Source organism: Prenolepis imparis, unplaced genomic scaffold (assembly GCF_030444845.1).
Source record: "Prenolepis imparis isolate NDT839.2.m4 unplaced genomic scaffold, iyPreImpa1.0 SCAF_4, whole genome shotgun sequence".
Classification (NCBI taxonomy): domain Eukaryota; kingdom Metazoa; phylum Arthropoda; class Insecta; order Hymenoptera; family Formicidae; genus Prenolepis; species Prenolepis imparis.
The window spans coordinates 5,728,069-5,752,027 of record NW_028141162.1 but is presented as its reverse complement, the minus strand read 5'-3'; the positions used below and the strand labels follow the sequence as shown (position 1 = coordinate 5,752,027).

Here is a 23,959-nt window from a genome sequence, read left to right as displayed (position 1 = left end):
AAAAAGGCTATTTTCACGAACTTTGTCATATTATAGTTACAATATGTGACGTGCTAGAGAAGTTTTCTTGCAATCAAAATAAAGTATATTGTTAGGACTTTTGACCCTCAAAAGGAATTTTTGGTGTGACAATTGTGATTAATAAGATATCTACGGTTAAATATGGACTCAATATGACGGATGACAAAACTTATAAAATATTTAGATTGCAATCTAAACATTTTTTAACATATTATATTAAGTTCTCCATTTTAAATTTACAATTTTGACATTGGATACGCATTCAGCGATCTAAAAAAACTTCAAGTTTAAATAAACATACTTAAAAGCTACTTGATAAATCGTAAATGACGAGTCACAGCTAACTTCCGCAATACACCTCATATTTAACCATGGATATCTTATTAACTACAACCGACACCAAAAATTCCTTTTGAGGGTCAAAACAATATACTTTATTTTGATAGCAAGAAAACTTCTCCAGCACGTCATATATTGTATCTATAATATAACAAAGTTCGTGAAAATAGCCCTTTCTTGCAACTTTAATTGCAAATTTCTCAAAATTGTGACGTGATGGAGCAATTTGGAAACCAGATTTGTGTTCAGCGTCCAAAAAAGTATAAAAAACGATTAGTCTCGTACCGGTGTTTTTTTTGTTGAACAGTGTTATTAAATAATAGTAATAAAACGAAGTCAATCAACATAATATTAATACAAAATATTCTTTTACTGTATTTCTTCCGCACAAAACTGAAAACAGCTTTCACTGCAAAAGATTTTTTATACTAGTAAATATATTGAAAAATATTATATTATAAGTTAAGGAAGTTCTATTTTTCTCTTTTTAAAGTCGTGCAAAAACGAATATTTTAAAAGCTATTAATAGCTATTAATATTTATTATAACAAACTGTTAAAATAAAAGCTGTTTTAATATATAATATAATATATAAAATATATGTATATATAATAATATTATATACATATGTATATGTAATATCTTTTTTATAACTTGCTTTTTTCATAGTTTGATTTTATTATGATTATATGATGATAAATAAAAATTCATAATAAAAAAATAATTTGGTTAAATATTCTGATTGCCTAAAAAACTGAACTAAACTTATTTTCAACTAAAACTAAATTCCTTATGTTCTATTGTTTTAAATGAAAGCTGTTTTTAGTCAAATTAATTTTTATATATAAATTTGATACATCTAACATTTTAAAATATTTTTTTTACTTATTTTATTGGAAATAATCTAATTGCAATCTGATCTAATAAATCGTAAATTTGTATTTATTATTCAAATGTAACTTTTAGGATATTATTTAATTTTACTTCTTGGATATTTATTAACAAATTAGGATACATTTTCGTTAGAATTTCAAAATCTGGTGTTTGTACAATACTATTTTCATATAATTTAATGAACCTTATGGCATAGTTCTCTAGTAAATTTGCGTTGTTTGTATGCGCAATAAGCAAATGATCTACAACATTGTTTTCGGATGTATTTCGTATTAAAAGCTTTTCACATGATAATAGGAGATCTTTTATATTATATTTATTAGCTGCTTCAATGAGATAATATAATATATTTACTGTAGCTGTACTGTCATCCACATTCATCTTAAGATAATTAAGATCACCTAGACTACCAGTTTTTACATAAACCAATAAACGTTGAAAAACATCGTATTTAATATCGCTTATTTTTATTATATCGCTCATATTTTCTTTCAGTCCATTGTTAATCATAGCTTCAAAGACATTACTTTTTGAACATAGTAAACTTTTGTTTATAGAAAGCTGTTTCTCTTCTACTAGAAATGAAACGAGTGAATCTGACTTATTTGGAACGAACGTATTTACCGTAGACATATGTGATTCTAGTATATTTTCATGTATAGTGTTGTGTGATACATTTCCGAGCACTTCGAATTGAAAGTATATTGTAAGGGTGTCATTAGGTACGTATGTTGTATTCTGTTCACGAAGGGATTTAAGAGGTACACTATATATGAACTCATGGTGGCTTAAAAAAACGTTTTCCCGGATTAAAGCCATTTTTGCTCCTTCAGTAGTTTGTATATGACTATAACAGTTAACATTAAATCCTTTTTCTACAGAAACAAAGCAACTGTAAAAGCGCACTATATCATTTTTCCTATCAAAATACGCAGTAATATTAAAAGGTTGGTTTCCAGTTTCACAAGTTACTAAACGAGATAAAGATTTGAACGTTATCCAAAATTTAGCAATATTCCATGTATAATCAAATACAGTGTAATTCAACGTTGTATGACAATGACAAATGATATGATGAGTTGATACTTTTATATCATTCTCTGAATTTTCTGAAGACGTTTCTTTTAAGCCTTCCTTATTTAAAGACATTATCAATTCTGCAAACAAATGATGCACTTAATATAATATATCAAAAATCTTATAAAAATTAGATAGTTAAATTTATCTACAAATATTTCACGATAAAATTTATTTATATATTATTATACTTAAATAAAATATATCAAACGAAAATGTATATATTGTATAAAGCTTTATAATTTAATATTACATATGTAATCGAAATTATAAATACTTTTATATATATATATATATATATAAGTACTTATAATTCAACATATTTAATATATATCTAAAAAATATTTTTAAATTAAAGAGTATTAGTATTTTTACGAAAAAAATAATATACATTTTTTATTCAATTTTATAGAAATGTTTTATAGAAATTTTATAGAAATTTTATAGATATGTTGTCCTACATATATCTTTTAATTATTATATTTTTTATTTACTTTTTGACTAAAATAAAACAATATGAAAACTATAATCGCATTTTTAAAAGATGCCTTACAGATTAATTACATTTTTCTTGCAAAAAAATATAGATTTTATATTATAGCATTATTTACTACGCGGCACTATCATGCAATACTAAATAAAAAAATATAACATTTAGTTTTACTTTTCAATTTTATAAATGAAAAAGAGTCTGGAACAAAGACATATTTTATAGCTCAGTTTCCGTATTGTCATACATTTTAGTTAAAGTAATTAAATTTTGCTTTCATAATATTTTACCTGTATATCTTCACACTCGTGCGTATTTGATCACCAACGTCGAGGATTTTATATATCAAACAAATGTAGTTATAATTAAATTCTTGTGATACCAACTTTACATAAATGTCTTCAATGTTCGATATTTAATAGATGCAAAGCAGAGCAAATTTCTACTTTCTCAAAACGAATGTTAAACTATAACCGTTTCGAAGCGTCGCGTCGTGACAAATGACTTTCTCGATAAACAATCTTTATTATGTATACATCTGTTTACATACATTTATATTACATACATTTCTTATATACCTCGAACGTTTGTTATCCTTGGACAAAATTAAAAATTTAAAGTCAAAATTTATATATATATATATAATATAATATAATATAATAATATATTTTACCTGTATAATCTTTTCACACACTAGCGCGTATTTGATCACCAATTTCAAGGATGCAGCAAACAAACGTAGTTGTAATTAAATTCTTAGTGATACCAACTTTTCATAAATGTCTTAGATATCCGATATATATACGATATTTAATAGGAGAGCGAATTTATATCTTCTCAAAACGAGTGTTGAACTGTAACTGTTTCGATTCGACAGCGTCACAAATGACTTTCTCGACAATCTTTGTTATGTGTACATCTGTATTATATACATTTATAATACATATTATTTACAGTTCTTATATATTGTGTACCTCAAACTCCTTGGATAAAATTAAATTTAAATTTAAAGTTTATATGACCATAGTATATTATTATCAAGATTGCTATCATAAAAAGGTAAAGCATGAATTCATAGAGTTAAATATATAAATAAACCATTCGAAAAATTTTTCCTCGCCACTAAAATAACGAAATCGCGGACCGACAAAGGGCATCGTTCCTTTTCGGTCGTAAGAGTTGAAACTTCAATGAATCTTTTTCATTTCGTGAAGCGTCGTCTCTCGGCCAACCCTGGCCATAGTGGACCGAATACGCGATCGAAATTACGCGCGATGCTGGATGGTAAAAGAGGCGTATGGCGCAGAGTCAATTCTCGCACGGTGACTCTCTCGTCGGAAAAATCAAAGATCAAAGCCTGTGAAAATTACGTTCGCGGGACGACGAACGACGCCGAGGACGAGGATGCGTCTACGATACGCTCGTGTTCACTCGTAAACCGCCATCGAGCGCGTATCCCCTAGCTTTTATTTCAAAGACATTTCCGTTTTACTATCGTCCTATCTCAAATTTACCGAAGTGAGTTGCGCGGGGCTGATACCCGGTCAGACTGATCCTCGTGCGCGGACAAATATCGTCTTTGCACAGAGGGCTTTATATATCTAGATAAGAATACGAAAAATTCAGCTCGTCCTGCTATAGACACGAAACGAAAGTGTTGCAAAACTTCTATTGACAATGTTCCTTAAAATAATAAAGGCTAAAAGAATAAAAATTAAACATTTGCATAAATTAATTTCTCTAGCTTTGCAAAACATATGAAAATAATTTATCTTTCCAGTTTTCTTATTGATGTCTTCAAGTTAATAGTCGGAATTATAATTATTATCATTCAGTTCAAGTTTAGATAGCAATGAAATATACTTTATGTAATTTATAGTCTGTTATCAAGTTGTGTGTTATTTAATAAGAATTTTTTTTTAAATATAATAAAATAAATGAGAAATATTGTATATACATATATACAATATGCAGAGATATATTTCGTGCGCGAAATTAATTTGAGAGAAACAAAACTTATTTTTTGGCCGCGTGTTGCGCGACGATATCACTCCTGAAATATCGCGGTGCGCGAGAATTCATTTATTAGTTTCCGAGAGCTCGCGCGAAAGGAAAAATACGCGGAGGGCATTCATTTCTCGGGAGATAGGACCGATGGACCCATTGGCCGCGTATATACGCGCGCCGAAGTATCGCGCGTTATCTAAATTTATTTATTAGGTGCTATTATAATTCTTGCAATTGCTTATCGCTCGCGGAGCCTCCGTTACCGGTGGTGGAAGACATAATTCAGTTCGACTATCTAGCTTCTCCGCGCGCGTCGCGGCAATGTTTTCCCTCCGCGCCAGGCGTTTAACATTAAATGGAATTCCGTCGGTATGCCATAGCGAGAGAGACTATACCAGGCAAACTGGCAGGAGGAATGAGCTTTATCGTGCCGTAGAGAAGTTATAATACGAGCATAGCGTGATAGATGAATCATCACAATCGTTACCTTGTTTTTAGAGCGCCAGCGGGGTGCGCGATACGCGCGGCGTGGGAAATTCGACTTGGACGCGTCGACGAGACTATCGATCAAGCGTTTCGAGGCCGTACAAGAGTATATGTACGTAAACTGGAAACTTTGCTTATGGCTTTATACATTCAAATGAAAATTTGCACGGACAAACAATTAAAAACTTATACTTATTTACTTATTCAAAATTTTTTAACGTTTAATTTCTTTAATTCTCTATTCCGCCCAACCCCCGGTTCGATCATTCGTATAGAGATTGATCAAACTGTTCTTTCTCGAACTCGATTCTACAAATTATAACAATAATTTCCGCGTATAAATAATCGCTCCAACATCATGGATCGTTACGTTCGCAATTTATAGCGCTGAAAATGCGCGTTGTTCTTCGAGGTCATTAGACGAGGAGATACGCGCTCATCCGGGCGGCAGCGCGCCGTGGAATAATTTCCAGCATAGTTTCCAAGTGCCTAACATTACTAGCTGAAAATTTTCGTCACGCGCGAAGGGTGCGCACACGTACATACGCACATCCGCGCGCGCACCCGCGCCGGAGATTGATCGTGTGTGCGTTGTTAAAGTCGTTAGCAGCGCGAGTTAACCGAGTCACAGCGTTACAACCGGCGGCGCTCTCCTGTCTTTATTGAATTACAACTTAGGCACATCCAGGCGCAAAGTACACGGATGCCGGGTTTACGCCGCGCGCGGATTAGCATGCAAATTCGCCGCATTGAATTTCATAGTTTCGACAGCTGTAACAACCGAATAGATTCGTCGTGACGCGGCGCGGACCGGCACCGACGACGTCTATCAAACCACCCCCGCCGTCTACTGATAAGCGAATTGTTTCTCGCCGGGAATATAACCGAGTACGGAAGTATAACTCGATCCGCTGGCTGCGTCACTAGTCACTATCAGCGAGATTAACACGCGCGCGACTCCTCCTAATGAAAACGAGAATTAAGTCAAGATGGACATGCAACTGGCAAATGACGTATTCCGATTGCAATTTCAAAACGAATCGGTTATTAAATGTAAATTGAAGAAGAATTGAATTTTCCATACGTATACGTTAATCATTTATTCACGCAAAATATTACAGAATAATGAACAAGCGAAATAATATTTATTGCTTTGGACGTAGATTGAATATCAAAAGTCGTTAAAATGCATGTTTTCCCTCCCCCTCGATCGAAACTCATTTCGATGACAATATTGTCGGAAACTGGCGGTTGCACTCTCGTCACTCGATTCATGGTCACACAGCGACAAACGTCATGGAAAATATTAATCCAAATGTAGCAAAAGTTAAATTTATCGTTTACAATGTAACGACTGATTTGTTAGAGGATACAAATAATATAATACTTTTTTTTTCAATTTATCATGATTTTGCTATTGAATTAATCAGTTGAAATTTCAATTTAATTATTCGGCGAGCTTGGCGCACAGAAATCCTTCCGCGACAAGCAAACAATTTAAATGTAATATTTTTTCATATTTAATTAGTTTTTAAAAATTTTATTAAAAAATTCTTTATTTATATATCCGGAGGCCGCGTTCCAGTTTTTTTTTATAACATACATATAACTATGCAAAATTTAATATCACATATATTTATCTTGAGTATTTTTTTTTACGCGTCCGTATTAGTGGCATACACTCGTATGCCAAGTCGTTGGCATAATCGTTTCTAAAGCGGGTATTATCGCGGCCATGACGGCGTTAGCATGTCGTATTTTTTCTTTCTCAGCGCCTTAACGTCCTTGCGATCTTCACACGCGCGGAGTCTCTTATCACTTTCATGGATCTTCGCCATTCTAGTTACATTGCGCAATAAGACGTGTTCTATTGTCGAGGAATAGAACGCTAATCGGTATAGGACTCTCTCCGCCGGAAATCAGATTTTACGTGGAAATTGATGCGATTTTGTCATTATCGATCGTCACGGAAATCGAGAAATTGATACGCGACGCAACGAAGGTAAATTAATATTTTAACGATCAACTTACAATATATTTTCTGGACGCGCAATACGCAGATTTAATTACGCAAATACGAGAGGGGGATGAGAGAGTGCGATATCCCCCGCGTATTCCAATAACTCGTCATTGGCCCGATCAAATTTACTGCCGCGCGTGTGTATCGATGCCGCCGCGAAACCGCGAACGTATGTTGCTACGAGCAAAATTCAATACGTCGAACCGCGTTTGGAGAGCCGCTCAGTGAACCCTGTATTTATCATCGGCTCCGAACCCGCCTTGCTTGTGCCTTGTGCCTCGCTCTCTGCCTCGCAGATGCAACGCGGTAAGCGGCTTGCTAACGCGATTCTCGCCCGCATATACGGGTTAAGGCATGCGGATACGCGCCCGACTTTCCCGTCAAAAGCGAAAACGCACCCTTACGGGCTTGTGGCACGAGCGCGTGGCTCCGCTTCATAGTATATGCTCTTAGCATGCAAGCGCGAGTGCAGGCGGATCATGCACGAGTCGCTCGTATATTTCGTTAGCGCCGATTACATTGTCGTATTCGTGCGCGCCTCTGACCGCTAAAGTACGTTGAAGTAATAACGTGGAGAAGATCTTTGCTATCGCGCTTTCAAATGTACGAGGCTGCTTCAAAAAGTAACAGTAAATTAAATATTTTGAGATATATAATTCAATTAGAGGTACAAATAATATGTTATTTTTTTACTTACTTTCCTTTTGAACACACTGTTGCACCAACTTCTTTATTCCAGTAGAAAAAAAAATGTTTTTGGTTGTGCCTTTAGCCAGGAATGTATTGCTTCTTTGATCTTACAGCAACCCCCATATAGCCCTAACCTTGTTCTCTCTGATTATGTGTTTTTTGACTTTTGGACCCCTAAAGGACGCTTTGAGAGGACGAAGATTTGGGAATGAGGTCAAAGGAGTGGTGCATTCCTGGCTGAAGTCATAACCAGAAACATTTTCTTTCTAATAAAATAAAGGAGTTGGCGCAACGATGTGAGAAGTGTATTAAAAAAGAAGGTGATTATGTAGAAAAATGATATACCATTTGTCTCTAATCAAATCTCTAATTAAATTATATACCTATCTAAAAATATTTAATTTGCTGATACTATCTGAAGCACTCACGTATATATATATTGTATATCTCTCTCCATTTCTCTGCTCTTTCGATGATTGCTACAGGGAGATACTTGCTAATCGCGATTTACCAGAATCATTACAGATTGAAGTCGCGGTACAATTGATTTATAATATGTTATAGTTTTTACTATTAGAGGTAGATGGTATTTAAGAATAAAATAAACTGTATTAAAATGTGAAAAATATCGATAATTTCTTGTACAATTTTTACGTTAAATTTTTTTTTCTTTGCAACAATCATAGCGGATGCAGATACAATCTAGTTTCATATAAAAATTCGTGTTTTCTCTATATTTTTTCTATCTATGCTTTCTATCATTTAATTTCTAGTTGCATTTTATTTTTTTTTCTCATTCAGCGCGTTTTCGCAGATTCTTTTTTTTGTCAGTCCTTGTATTCATGTCACACCAACCTCTTTTTCCGTTTCATTATTCTTACACGTGCAACGCTATCGGAATTTTAACAAAGTGATACACGCTGCAACGAGAACCTTTGTAGGACAAGTAAATAAAAAGAGCTTTCACTGGCGTCTGCACATTGATCTTGAAGCATTTAAAGCAGTAGCGACACAGGAAGACGATAGAAATACGTCGCGTTGCTGTGAAAAATTCAATCGTATCGAATTGCAAGTGACGTATAATAGAAATATTAAATCGCAAACATTCGCTGCATTAAATAATATATTGACGTTAAAGTCTCAGTGATTAAATAAATAAATACAGGAAAATACAGAATTACATTAGAGCACATTTACCTCGGTTAATATTTTCTTTGCTGCGAAATAATATATCATATGTGTGTGTTGCTTTTGAGACTTTTTATACGGATTGTGATAATGATTAAGTAAAAATCTATCTACCCGATAGTGGTCAGATTTCATTAAAAATTGTAACGAAAAAAATATATTTTATATCTCTACGAAATATCGCTTTTAATCGTCGTCCAATCAAAAAAAAGCCGATACGACGAGAACTATCATTCGATATCGAGCAATCGAAGGGGAACTCCGGGTATAACACAAGGGCAGAAAATAGACCGAGTAATTTTGTTCGAGATATTGCGATCAGAGATTGCATCGGGAATAATACTGCTCGCAACGTCGATTGTGTGATTGCTAAACGCAAGTTTGATACGACCGTCGGATAGATAAGTCGCATCGAAGGCATACGGAATATCAACGTGGAGTAGGGAATATGCCTGCGCGATTTTCCCGATTCGTCAATCTCTCCTTCTCGAATAAGAACGTCGGACGTCGCGCCAGGAAACGTTCCTCGTCGCTGTCGAAACTGAAAGTTTTCTAAGGAGATCGCAGAGATGAGAGGAGAGAGGACGATCAAAGTCACGTCTGTTAAGTTTCGAAAAGGAGTCAATTAAAAGTTCCGGGAACTTGGCTACTCCGTGCCGTGCATACGAATCTTCTTCTTCTAGGCGGCGTAGCATTCCGGAATTTTTTCACTTTGTCAGGTTATTACGGTGCGATCCTCGGCTCGGATCCGCGAGAGGGAATCGAATATAATGCGCCACAGTCAGATTTTCAGTCGCTTGCTTCTCTGCGGAATGCGCCTTGCTTTCAACGATTTCTACAGAATCGAATTCTGTGGAAAGAAAGCGGCTAAACGCGAGCAAAAAGGATTCTCGCATTCGTCGCAGATCATTCGAGAAAGTATCCCGATTTTTCCAAATGCAGCGCGAATTCTATATTATGATATAAAGGACGACGGCACCCTGAATCTCAAAAAAGAACGATATGAAAAGTCATTTTCACGTACTTTCACTTAGCTTTTAGATAGCTGCCGACATCCTGGAAGAACTTTTAAATGGCTCGTCACCTCATTTTCGAATCCGCATGAGCCGTTTCTCCAATGTTGAATCTGAACTGCCTCGGGGAAGACTGTCTGGCATCTTCTCCCTGGAAAAAAGCATCGTTGCGGAAAACGACCGTGCTTTTTTCCAAAAAGGTAGATAAAGAGGAGTGCAGATAGCCAACTTATTGCCATAATCAAGGTCGATAAAAAAGCGTGAAAGATATTTAATTGTGTGCTCTATTCAAATTTCAATCATATATAACTTAACTCTCTTAATAAAAGAGAGAAAGAAAAGCGTCTGAGAAATCAAAAAATCTTTGGATATTTTTGCGATGTGTCTTTCAGGCTGTCTGAGGAAAAACACTTCGTTCACCATCTATCCTCAACTCTCGGTGAAGGGGTGCGACGACGAAAATAAGAAATATATTCGTAGGAATTTAATATTTTTCGCGTTTGCGACACATTAGCCAGCGATGACATTCGTCACCGCGCAATTCTCTCGTCGCGCAGCAGGGAAACGAACGTCATGTGTGCAAATTGGAACGCGCTCCGCCAGTCTTCATTAAGTCGCTCGCAATCAGGCAATGCGGGACAGCCGTTGTTGCGGTAAACACGGCCGATGTGCGTCTGCCACCGGATTCCAATGTGCACGCACTTTTTAAGGCCGAATTTTTAACGCGCAGATACACGCTTCTGCGTGTCCTCTCGCAACTCTTTTACACAGTTTCGTCGTTTCGCGGCTCGGTAGCGACACGAGTAGCTTCTTTTTTTTTACACGAGAAAAACCGGGGCTTTGATACCGAAAATACGTGCGACGGGATCACCGGATATATCAAGAGCAGCGATCTCATTATCCGCCTCTCATATCCGTTCTCACGTCATACGGGACATAATTAAGCGAAGAGTCGACTCATTAAAATTGTCGCTTTATGATTAACATTCCTCGACAAATGCTCTCTTCGTGGTTCCGAAAGGTAAAAAGATGAGACGTTGCTCTTTCATTTCTGATAAACGTAAGGGCCCGATTACACGCTTATTTTTAGCTATCCACAAATCTAAGCGCGAGTCGTGATATTAATACTTTATTCAAGCTAGATTCTTCTTCGAAATATCAAATGTTAATATTTGAGAAAATTAAAATAAATGCTCGGTAACCATCCCGCCTGGGTTACACGAAATCTCGAATTTGTATCAAACAAGAGAATTGTATAGTGAGCAAATATTGCGTTCTACCTTCATTTAGTCGACTCATTTTCGAGAGTGTCCGCAGCCAGGACAAAAGTCCCCTCGACCATGCGATCCGAATGGCTCGCCGTGCACATAGGGAAAACCTTTAATTAGCCCCTTCCCCAGTTTGCAAAATCACTCAAGAACCGGATTAGTTCTGCGACACACCCGCCGACCTTAAAATGAGTTTCCACGACGGGCGTGCCGGTAACTGTTGTTTGCGTGCGTCTTCTAACCAGAAGCCCTAAATAAAACCGTGGATATCTGTATGCGGGGTGCGTTTCTGTCGCGGCTCGGGCTGATTGGCGTGTCCCGCTGGCCTTCAGATTGCGAGGGCGGAAAATGAGAGAGGGAGGGAGAGAGATAGTGCGTGTGTATGTGTGTGTTGGGGTAAGTGAGAGAAAGATATGTATAGGTGCTGCAGGGTCATAGTCGGTCGGGGCCAGCGAGCGCGAGGGGGAGAATTGCTCGTATTCGTATCCGGTGGAATGGTTTGTATGTTTCTGCCGGCCGTTCGCGGGGATGGCTTGCAAACAAACCGCGTTCCGTTATTTGATTCTGTCCGTTCGCGCGGCGCGCCGTTTGGTGCGTCGATCCCGCGCGTACTTTTTCAAGACGGATATATCGGTCGCGACTAACCGCCGGTATGTTGGCAACTGCGAAATATTCTGTATTGAACTTTAACTGTGACTGCGTAAATAAAATGAGAAACGTAAATTGATCGGCCATTTTTTTCTACACGGTCGACGATTTATGAAATCCAATGATTATGATTATTCCTTCCAGAATGTTGGGAATAAAGCTTGGGATCGCGCGAAAAAATGTTAAATCGAGATAAAAGTGCATGCGGAATCTGCCTCAGCTTCGCAAAAGCAACCTTTTGTTATTCAGTTCAGTGCGATTCGCATATTTAATTACAAAAGTTCTGTTTTTAATTACGAAGCTATGCTGTTTAATTATAAAAGTTTATTGTTTCTTTAAACACAGCGCGCAGCTTCGTCCATGAATTGACGAGCTATAGAAACTATCGTGTAACACAGTTTCTGCATTCTGCAATCAACAATCAGTGTCTATAGACATGAAATGTAAACAGTTACACTGATGGAGATACATTCATAGATGTGTGATCAGCGCAAACCAACCTGATTAATTAAGGTACAAGTACAGCGCGTAGTATACAACCGGTGCAACCATTTCGTAACGTTAATTACATCATTTATTTGCTTAATTTGTTGTCATTAATTAGATAGAAGCCTGACGAGCTATATTCTATTCATAAAACATATGTGACGATCCTCATCCAGCGAATTTGATCGAATACATAATGCATCCGTACACGTGCATGACAATAACAATATGCAAACAATCAATCAAATAATAAAGGCATCGAAATAAAATGTCTCATCCAATATAAATTCAATGCAAATATACATAAGTGACACAATTACGTTGACTATGAAATAATAATTAATTTTTCATTAGATTGTGCTTGGCGCGTGAATTGCCTGCGACATAATTAACAGGAATCGATCGGCGTATGTTAATTTAGAATAATATATGTATGTGTTCTCAAAAGCCATAATACACCCTCGTATATGAGGCTTTTCATAGAAAATCTATGTCGAGAATCCACGCGCTCGGAAAGCACGAGAAATCTGATCCTCGCGACCGTCACAATGGAATCCACGGTTTTGCCCCCGATAGCACTGCGAGCTATAGCTGGGTGGCAAGTCGACCGCGATCTCATTTATCTTCAGACGGTGTGCGGCTGCGCCTAGGGCTAATAAGGTGTTATTAATGTCGTCACGCCATAGCTATCTAACTGCCTCCTAACTTTGCAAACTATTCTCCGCCGGCGGCTCGCTGCCATTCCCGCGCATCCCTGCTTCATTTAGTTGACAGTCTCCGGGCGCAACCCCGTCTGTCTGTCTGTCTCTTTGGGTCTGATAGGCGCTGTCATTCCCATCGAAATGTACACCGCGTGAAAAACGACATTGCGTAATTATCGCGATTACGCGACGCACTACTCTACTACGTCGTGCCATTTAATACGCGAGACGCGTCTAAAATGTCACACGAGGAGAGAGGAACACGTCGTTTTATTTGCGAGAGACCGTTTAGCAAAATCGTCCAACGTATATGTATCTGACGCATTCAGAGTAGATTCGTACAACTCTGCAATTAGCGAGGGATTATGTCTTCTAACCGTTATTTAGTAGACATTAGCCGCTGTGTACGTCTGGCACGTCGAAAGTATCCTTTCGCAACGCAGATTTAATTAAGATCCCGGAGAAGTTTCCGTGCCGAGAGTTGTAATAGAAGGACGCGCGGGTGAATAAGGGGGAGGGAGAGAGGGAAAATCGGCGTTTGAAGTAAACCGAAGGTTTCTTCTCCGGTCCTCGCGTATCGGCGCGCACCTGAGAACGCAGACGAAGTAAGTATGTACGCGAAACTTGGCGCTTCTCAAGCGCCATACCTCACTTTGACGTAACTGCGCGGGGCTTATCGCGGTACGTTTACCAGGCGGGAGCCGCTTTAAGTAACTCGATAACAGGTTGCACTTGACAGGTGAGGAGACTCCCTCGACGCGCCCGCCCGCTCCCGCTTCATTACATCCTCAAAGGCAAACTTCGGCTTCAAGAATGAGAAACTTTCGAAATGCCACTTCGGCTTGTTTTCTCTCTTTTTCCCTTGTGCTTTGGACCCTCTTTAGATCGCTCCGACGATGTTGCTGTAAATATCCTGTTCACCGAGAGTATCGCTGAAGAGAAATCCTACCAATTAACTTACATCCGATCCCTCCGCTATTGTCTCATCATTGATCGTTCGACAAAGAAACCGATCGAAACTGGATATCTGATTTCGTAACAGTTTATTTGCTAAAAAGCTGTCACTGTGAATATTGAAGTCGTTAATTCCGAAAAATACACTAATCTTGGCTTGTATTTACATACACACGCTCTCCCGCCGATGTGAAGAAGTCTCCGGCAGAAGAGCATCGACCTGTTTTGCGACGCAAAACTTTTTTAATTAGAAAAGTATTACATACACTTTCCTAATGAGAAAAACCTGCATTGCAAAATTCAAAGCGAGACTGTGTCACGAATGTTCTTTTAATTAAAGATCCTGAGTAGCGACATACTAACCGAACGAGATGTTACTTGCCAGAGTATTTTTATTGGTCACAACGTACGTCGATAAATTTCTTTTTACGACGTCGTCATCGATCTTGCTGGATTATCAAAGAAGACGTTCTATTCGCGAGTTCGATAATTCGCCCAGTTTTTTCAGCTTTTGCTTTGCTCAAAACTATACGATTTCATTGACAAATCGATTCCTATCCTCGATGGGGAAAGATTTTTATAACAATTTTTTTGATCTTTTGAATTAATCTTTTCTACTGAATAAAATTTATAAATGTGCTTCTGCCAGCTCTAAAGATGATTGATGAAAGATTTAAATAACATCCGCAAACGTTTTCTCTCACTGTCGCGATGTGTCACTCTCGCAAACATTACGAAAGCAATTGTCACTTAGCGATGGTACGTCTCGGCGCATGTACTAATAGACTTGCTAATTCCCGCAGACGGTTGCGCTTATGGTGATTACCGATCTCGCTGCAGTCCCATAATTTCAATCGACAGTCAGGTGCCATGCGCGCGTTGTCGGCAACCGACAACCCTTGCAATCGGAAGTTGCTATCGCTGTCTTCGGTTGTCGTCGCGCATCGCTGTATCCGCAGAGTCTATTGCAAGGGTTCAGTCGCATTGATTAAAGGACAAGCCAATAAAGCTCGGGATTCAACCGACACTCTCCACGGGAGCACTGAATTCAAGTAATTATAGCAGGGACGCAGTCGAATGCACCGGGTTGCATCGTGACACGAACCACGAAATCGAGTTACCTCGATTTTATGGTGACGATAACCTTTTCATCTCTCGACGCCGTATACATACCCTGTCGTCGCGACGAGCAACTATAACTTTTTAGCGAGAGACACCCGCGGACAGGACAATGAATGACTAACTACGCGGTTCAGACGAAGAATAGCGAACGCAAGGAGCGAAGAAAAATCCTGACGGCTGACAAAACGTAATTAACCGTAATTTGGCAGTGTTTCATGCTCGTCACGACGAGATTCGTGTATTTATATCCCAGATTCGAAGAGCAGAATGTCGTTGGAACAATACCGAATATACATCGAAGTGTCGCCGCGGGCTATACGCATGCCTGGCACAACGCTGCTTCCGTCACTTGTTCCTCAAAAGAGGAGAGATACTTTGAGTCGACACAACCGAAATCTCGTGCGCAATCTTCCGGTGGCCGAAGGGCGACAACCAATTAAATATACGAAACGCCAAAGGGACCAAGCACGTCCAGACACCTCTATCCAACTGCAAATGGACTTCGAGAGAGATATGCGCGTATATAGAGTGTCCCAAAACTAGCGATATCATAGAAATTGAAGGACAAGCAAAAGAAAAATGACAATTCCCTATAATGAAAAGACATTAATGATTATATTATAATCAATTAAACTTCGCGAGCATAAATACGCGAGAAATCTAATCAAAAATCGCCGAGATATTTACCTTCCACAATTATGTTCCATTTTGTCAACTATGTACAAAATTCGTCAAAGAAAATTCGCGGATTTGTCGAAATTAATGCTTAATCATAATTTGATACAGCATTTATCCGAGAATAAATATTTGTACAAGTTATATAATTTATTGATCATAAATAACATACATCGTTCGTCGACTTTAATTTTTCTCACGGAAATCATCTGACTGTAATCATTAATTAGAGTCAAAGCACATTCGCAATTTTTATGGGAAAATCGAATGCAAGCTTGCTTAAAATCTCTCGACGCACCCTGTATATACAGTATAACCGTCCATAAAATACATCTCTCTCGCGCGCGCGTTTGTCGGTGGGAATCCAAACGGTGCATTTGCGCAATGGGACGTGCAACCAATGCACGAGAGGAGCGCGTACCCGTCGTATATACCATGCCGCCGGCGCTGGGTCACGCTGTTCGCGATCAGAACCCTGGGCGAGCCCGGAGTCTGCCGAGGTGATACGGAGCCGGAGAGCGCGGCGGCAGAGTGGCCGTGGTGTGCCGCGCTCTCCGCTCTCCATTTATAGGATTGCATGAAAAATTCCGTACGCATATACCGCGATGTTCCGTTTCCTTTGCCGCCGCGGCCTCGTTATCGTCGGCCGACCGTCTCTAAAGCGATTGGTCGTGCGCGCTCGTCCGTGTACGCACGTGTATCCGGGCGTGTGCATCTCTCGTATGTGCATCCCCTCATGTACATACATATAGGTATATCGCCGTACATGAAAGGCCGGAGCAGCGCGATCACTATATTAAACGAGATTCGAGAGACGACTGCGCTTTCACCTCGCAGGACGAAGAGTTTTAGCCCGAAATGTCCTCGTTTCTCCTATCCTATCGCCTCGGCCGTTCGCGCGAATGAGTTTGGTCGCGCGATGCCGGATTAAGGGCTTTTTAGCTCGACCGTAATTAATGTCCGCTGTCGGATTTAACTGCGTGCAGAATGTAGCTCGTGCACTTTGCCGGGAAATTAATATTGCTTGGGCGATATATAAAATAGTTTTTCCTTTTTTCTTTCTCCTTTTTCAATTCTCCGTTCGCGTAGAAAAGACCTATCTACACAAACGTTGTATGCTTAAAGCGGTTCGCTTAATTAATTACAATTCCAAGATATATCTTGTACAAATTTTTAAAGGCGGAGAAAAGATATTACGAGGGGGAAAGACCTTTAGATAGACAAAAGATAATTGTATCGGATCTCGGCGAATATTTGTCGAGCGAACGCGGGGCCAAGATACGCCTTCAGCCATGTCGGGGCGCGCTGCGCAAGTCAATTATTAATATCTTTATGAATGCCTCAATCTTCGTGCGAAGTTTCCTTGAGAGTAACGTGCAATTTCATAGATGCACGACGATAATAACAGAAAACTCAACTTCTGCGAGCGCCCAACCCCACCGGAGGGTTTTCCTCTTCTCTCTCGCCGAGGAGGGTGGCTTGTACGAACGAGCACCTCGTTCCTCTCTCGACATCCCTTTTAGCAACGCTCAACCAATTTAGTCATACAAATAGTGCTCGTTCGCGTAGTGACGACGTCGCGAGCGTTTGATATTAAAGGCGTCATTAAATTAGATAATGAAGCTAACTCCGTGTCTCGACCAAAAATGATAATCTCATCCATACAAACTGTATTAAGGTCTTGAAGTTAGACGTCAAAAAATATATATTTTTTATGTTTTTAATTACTGTTTTTGAAAGAATATCAATTGTTAAAATGATACATAAAATACATTATTAATATATGAGATAATAATTTTTCTATATGAAAGATATCAATTATGCAGAAGAAGGAATGTATTTCGTAGATGACAAATTTTTATATAGCGTTCTATGAATGTGTGTGAGCATCGCATAAATAAATTTATTCCAACCTGATAACCATTTTCAGCGATAAATTCTGCGGCAAATTCTTCGTGATATATCGTGGGCTTACTTTATAACCCGAGGACGCTGGCCGTATTAAAAAACCCAGCAGTATTATCGTGGCTTATAATTAAGATTTAAGAGGATCTTTTAGCAACGTAAGCCCAAGACGAAATTGGCTCGCGAAGAATATTACAACCGAAAATACTGTTTCAGGTGCCTAAAATGCCTTATTACGTCGCAGACGCCGTTATTAAAAGGAACACGCCCTCGTATATACAAGTATATATATCCTTACACACGCACCTACACACACAATATATATTATATATATATATATATATATATCTTGGCCGCACTTGGGGAGTAAGTCTACCCCCTTTTAATTTTTGCCCCCGAAAGTAAAATATATCGGTTAAAGCAGAAAAGGGCGCGGGTCAGCTGTAATGGTCGCCGTAGGAGGCGGCATTAAAATTTTTCGCGAAGAACACTTTTTTATCATATATCCGCGGTCAACCCGTAAATCACCAGCCGGATGAATATTTATAGCGATTATTAATGGGGTTACGTTGTTGCGAGGATTATTCGTAGGGTACGCTGGAAGGGAGAGAGCCAAGGGTACAATGAGGGCGCATAATGCACTATGCGGTCCCTCTTCTTCCCTTCGCTCTCATCCTTTACCGACGTATATATATATACGTATATATGTATGTCGGTGCCATTAAAGGGAAACACGTGCTACGAGAGAGAGAGATATTCCCTTTTCACTATTTACAACCTCGTTGCTGATTACCGCTCGCGGATTATCACGTTGTTTCTGTCGTGCACGGATTACAGTGACATCCAGCAACGAGCACTCGAGCGTATTGTCGGGAATCTAATTCGCTGAATTCCCCTTGCAAAACGTTACTCGATCGTTCCAAGAGAAATGTAATCGTATTCGCGTAATTTGCCGAGAATGTTAGAACGCAAAAATTCGAAAAAAAAAACATTTGATACTGGCTAGAGATAGCGACACGGAGAAAGGTTTCTGGTTGTCTGGCAGAACGCTAGATTTTTTTTTTCTATTGGCGACTCGCGTCGTTTTTCAAATTCGTTAACCGAACAAAACCGAGTTGACGAGTTTCCCCAGCTCTTCACAAACGCTATCTATCCGCTCTTATACGAACGTCGGTAAACAGTGAACTGGGCACATTGTAACGCGAGCACGGTCTAGCGATCGTTTCGCCAGTCGAAATCGACGGTGTGAAATCGAAATGACGCTTTTGAACGTGCTGTCGCACTACATCGCGCGCAGAATGGCGCGATAGGAACGACCCCATTTGTACCCGACCCATCGATAAATCGCGAACAAAGCGAGTCGCGGTTTGTCCGATCTGCGAGAGGCTTGTGCGAAACTGATTCCCCTGACCCTTCCCTTTTCTCTTCTCCCTATTCGCCCCTATTGTAATCGAGAGTGTTGTTATTGATGTTATTCGCATTAACGTATCCGTTATTGATGTACATAGCCACAATAGCTAGCAATCGCAAGACAAAATCGGATACAGGTGGTCCAAGTCATGGTCAACTATGTAGATTTGATGAAAATTTTTGGAATCACCGAGAAAAATTAGCTTAAATAATTAATATTAAATATTCCTTTGTTTCAAAGAGAATATTTTTACATATTACATCTATTAATTACAAGTCACCGTCCGTCGACTTCAATTTCTATCATGTGCGAATTGTCGCGCCTAATTTTAATCGTTAATTAGGACTAAGGCATATTTGCGAAACGGCGAAGCATTTTGTTTATTCCGAGATTAATTAGAAATGTTGTCCAATCGGCAATGTGTCTGTCTCTCTGCGATAGTAACGAATTCAACACTAAATCAATTCAGACGACATTGCGCATGACATTCCAACGCACAAGCATTCCTGTACAGAGTGATTCAGAACGATCGTACATTGCAATTTTGTCAAGGAGTCGCTCTGGACCACTCGATAGTAATTTTAAATGAAACCTTTATTAATTGAAAATTTTTCAAATATCTCTATTTAATTAATAATAATTTAAAAATTTCCAGCTTGTTAGAGAATGTATTCTGTTTTAGAAAATGTTTTCTTCTCTCGATCAACGCCAATTTTATTGTAAAATAAAAATTAGCAAGTACTCATTATGTTAAAATTTATTAATAATTTCAAGATAGAATTTATTAATAATTCTAGTCGATAAAAGAAATATTTAATAAAATACAGCACATACACGTTCACACATACATACGCACGTACATATAAACGAAATTAATGTTATCATTTAAAACTATAGAAATAATTTTCTAAAGATCTTATGTATATACATATATACATATATAAATCAAAACAATTAATATTTTATAATATTATTATAATTTCGTTTAATATTTAAAATAGAATAAATAAATATATACATACATACACATCTACTGTTTTAAATATTAAATGGAACAAAATAATAATTAAAAGATATTACATTCGAGCAATAGAAATTATCCGATTTAATATCAGCGTAACTGACGATAAAGCGCATATTAACGAGTTTTGCCGGTAGAAGTTTAATTGCAGATCGAACCTTTGGATTTGTCATGGGATTGCTCCGATTTATATTTAGCCAGATACGTCCGCTTATATTCAATTGAAAGTAAAGCTGTCGTTTATTCAATATACTGTTAAACTAAATTGATATTCACCGAATATCGCGGAATTAATTAAATTAAATATTTTCCCTCCTCCCCTCACCGTCATCAAATGACCAACATTTCAAATTGCTTACACACGAGAATAACATCATTTTTTTAAATAATATTAACAAAACAGACAACTCTCTGTGTAACGATATCAGATCCAAAATAACAATTTATTTTGCATGATATATGGACCAAACTCTGTTAATAAATGCCGTAAACGTTTACAATTTACGTGAAATCGATATACACCATCGTTAACTATCGCGCATAACATTATGCTTACACATGAACGCATATTAAAAGAGCGTCGCACTCTCCCCGGAAGGGGGATGATGAAGGCAAGTTAAAAATGACGGGCGTAAGGCGGATCAGAAAGGAGTCCATAACTCGAAATACCTGGATATAGGCACATAACGGAAATTTAAAGCCACTTCGCAGCGGCGGCGCGCAGTGGTGTCGTCGTATATTTTAAATTTTATCGCGCCTGCACTCGGAATATACGAGCTCCTCGCATCGGAACGAGAAAAATTGTTCCGGCTTTGACAGCGGCTCGACGTCGCGCGTCGGCTGGCGATGAAAAATTTAGCGAAACTAGCAGTTAATTTCCAGCGCGACTTGCTGATTTACGAATTTATTATACAGATTTATACATATATATATATGTACACATCTATACAGGTTAGTCATTATACACATTTGCTCCGAGATGCGGGCTACACATCGAGATGTGTATCGGACGGAAACACGCGATCTCGTGTAACAGAGAAATAAGAGACTGTTTACGCATTTCCAGGAATAATGCTAATATTTACGCAACAAGGGCATATAACAACAACGTGATGCTAACGTAACGGAAGATAGATAATCTGTGGCGCCCTTCGTTAACCTACCGCGCCGGTAATGGTACACTTCGGGTAATGAGAGCCTAAGTACTGTTATTCGATAGTTCAGACGAGCATCATTAATTTCGCGCCATGGTCGTTAGCGCATCTCCCGCCATCTCGTTACGGTATTTGGATAGATCTCTGAGATCGCCGCGCGACGATGTCCGATCTCGCACCGGCGCGAATATGATAACGATAATTCGTCGGTTATCACGGGCATGTGACACGTGACGTAACACACGCTTAGGGATGTCATAATTTGGAATTTCCTCGGCCATTATATCCCGGCCTAGCGAACCGCATCGATATCGAACATTTGCTGGAAATTTCTCCGAAGGGAGTTTAATGTACAGTGCGTATATCGCGTACGGAATTTTGCGAAATGTACCATAACGCTCAGGCAAAGTGATCTCACATATAGTCCGATTCTACAATTCATCATAGAGCGTTCGTACATGAACGTTACTCCCAATAGGTTCCGAATCGTAAGTGTTCTGTGCGTTAAGTTTTGCCATGTTTGATCGCGTTTTTCTAACAATAAAATTACATTGATCGCACAACGCTGCGCGTTTTAGAATTGTGGCTATTTTATAAATTTTTATTTTGTCTATTTTATAAATTTTTACGATATATACACACATAGAATATTAAAATTTATAAAATAATCCTTCCTTTTCTAAAAAAGGATATATAAAGTCGATACTCGCATATATCGAAGTTTATTGTTGTCGCTTTTTCTCGATACTCATTGGCTGTCAAGATTCGCGTTGTGCGTTATATTCGTAGCATCGAGAGGCTGTCATCGCGAGGATTAACAGTTTGACAGTTTGTTCAAAATTAAATTAAATAAAATAATAATATTAGTTTTAAATAATATAATATACCTTATCCGCGATTAATATTTTTTGACAGAAATCAGCTGATAACTATCAAAAATATTAATCGAGTTTAAAGTATTGTAACATATTATTTAAAACATATTATTTTATTTTATTTTATTTTGAACAAATTGTTAAACTACTAATCCTCGCGATGACAGCCTCTCGATGCTACGAATATAACGCACAATGCGAGTCGAAACAGTTAATCAGCATCGGAAAAGATGCAACAATACTTGCAAGAATCGACTTAACGTGCCTTTTTAGAAAGAAATGTTATAATATTTTAAATTCGATTAATATTTTTGACAATTATCAAAGCTAATTTTTGTCAAAAAATATTAATCGCAGATAAGATATTATAACATATTATTTAAAACATATGTTACTATTTTAATATTTTCAACATATACGAGTATATATCCCCATTACCGCTATAGAAATATTATAAAATAAACAATTTCTCACTCACCGATACGTGCAATAGCGAAGTTGTAGTACACCGCAGCATTGATCTGAAAACAAAATATTCAAATTATGTATATGCATATGTGTGTGTCGAATATCTCATAAACAATACAGTTTAGAAAAAATGTTTTATTTTGCATACCTCACAGTTGCCCCGATGTCGCCCGATGCCTCCCTGGGCCTCCTCCTCCTCTCTTGGTCCTTCGAAGCATTCACGACACTCGCAAAAATACGAATAATTACGATTGTCCGACACTTTACACGGCACTCCCGACACGCGAAACTTTACACGGCGCTCCCGACACGACGCGTGAATCGCACTATGTATCGCAGTGCTATCTGTAACAAATAAAATACATATATATTAGAATAATCTTATTATTTCGCATTATAACATACACAATATAAATATATAAACTAGAATTAACGATAAATATATCCACGGATCGCAACACATTAGCGCACGCGAAAACAGATTAAGTTGGGTTATGTTGGCAAGAAATTTTGCATCAATTTTTCGCAAAATATGCGTTTTAAACAATTACGACTACATATTACCGTTGAAATTATGATATGCGATTCATAAATATTGTAATACAAAGGTTAGAAATCGTGTCTAACGATTATGCTTACTAATTAATCACAGCGGGACGCAGCTCGAACTGCTGATACTCGCGGCGTTACAATAATGGCCGAGGCTACAAACATCGGCAACTTCATTCTAATAGCGCGCGCGATAACTGTACATGACTTTTTTTTTTAATATAATAATCCCCTTTCTAAAAAAGGCATGTTATTGACATTGTTGTCGCTTTTCCGCGATGCTGATTGGCTCTCTGTCGATACGCGTTGTGTTATATTCGTAGCATCGAAAGGCTGTCATCACGAGGGTTAGCAGTTAGCAGTTTGACAGTTAGTCCAAAATAAAATAAAATAAAATAATAATATGTTTTAAATAATATGTTATAATACTTTAAACTTGATTAATATTTTTGACAATCGCCTTATGTGTTATATTTGTAGCATGAAGAGGCTGTCAT

The 23,959-nt window shown here is 38.1% G+C and overlaps 1 pseudogene; it reads right to left on the bottom strand.

Annotated features, from left to right (window-relative positions):
- Positions 1 to 1,264: 1,264 nt before the first annotated feature.
- The window catches only part of LOC145935171 (uncharacterized), a 51,079-nt pseudogene continuing 28,384 nt past the window's right edge, over positions 1,265 to 23,959 (bottom strand).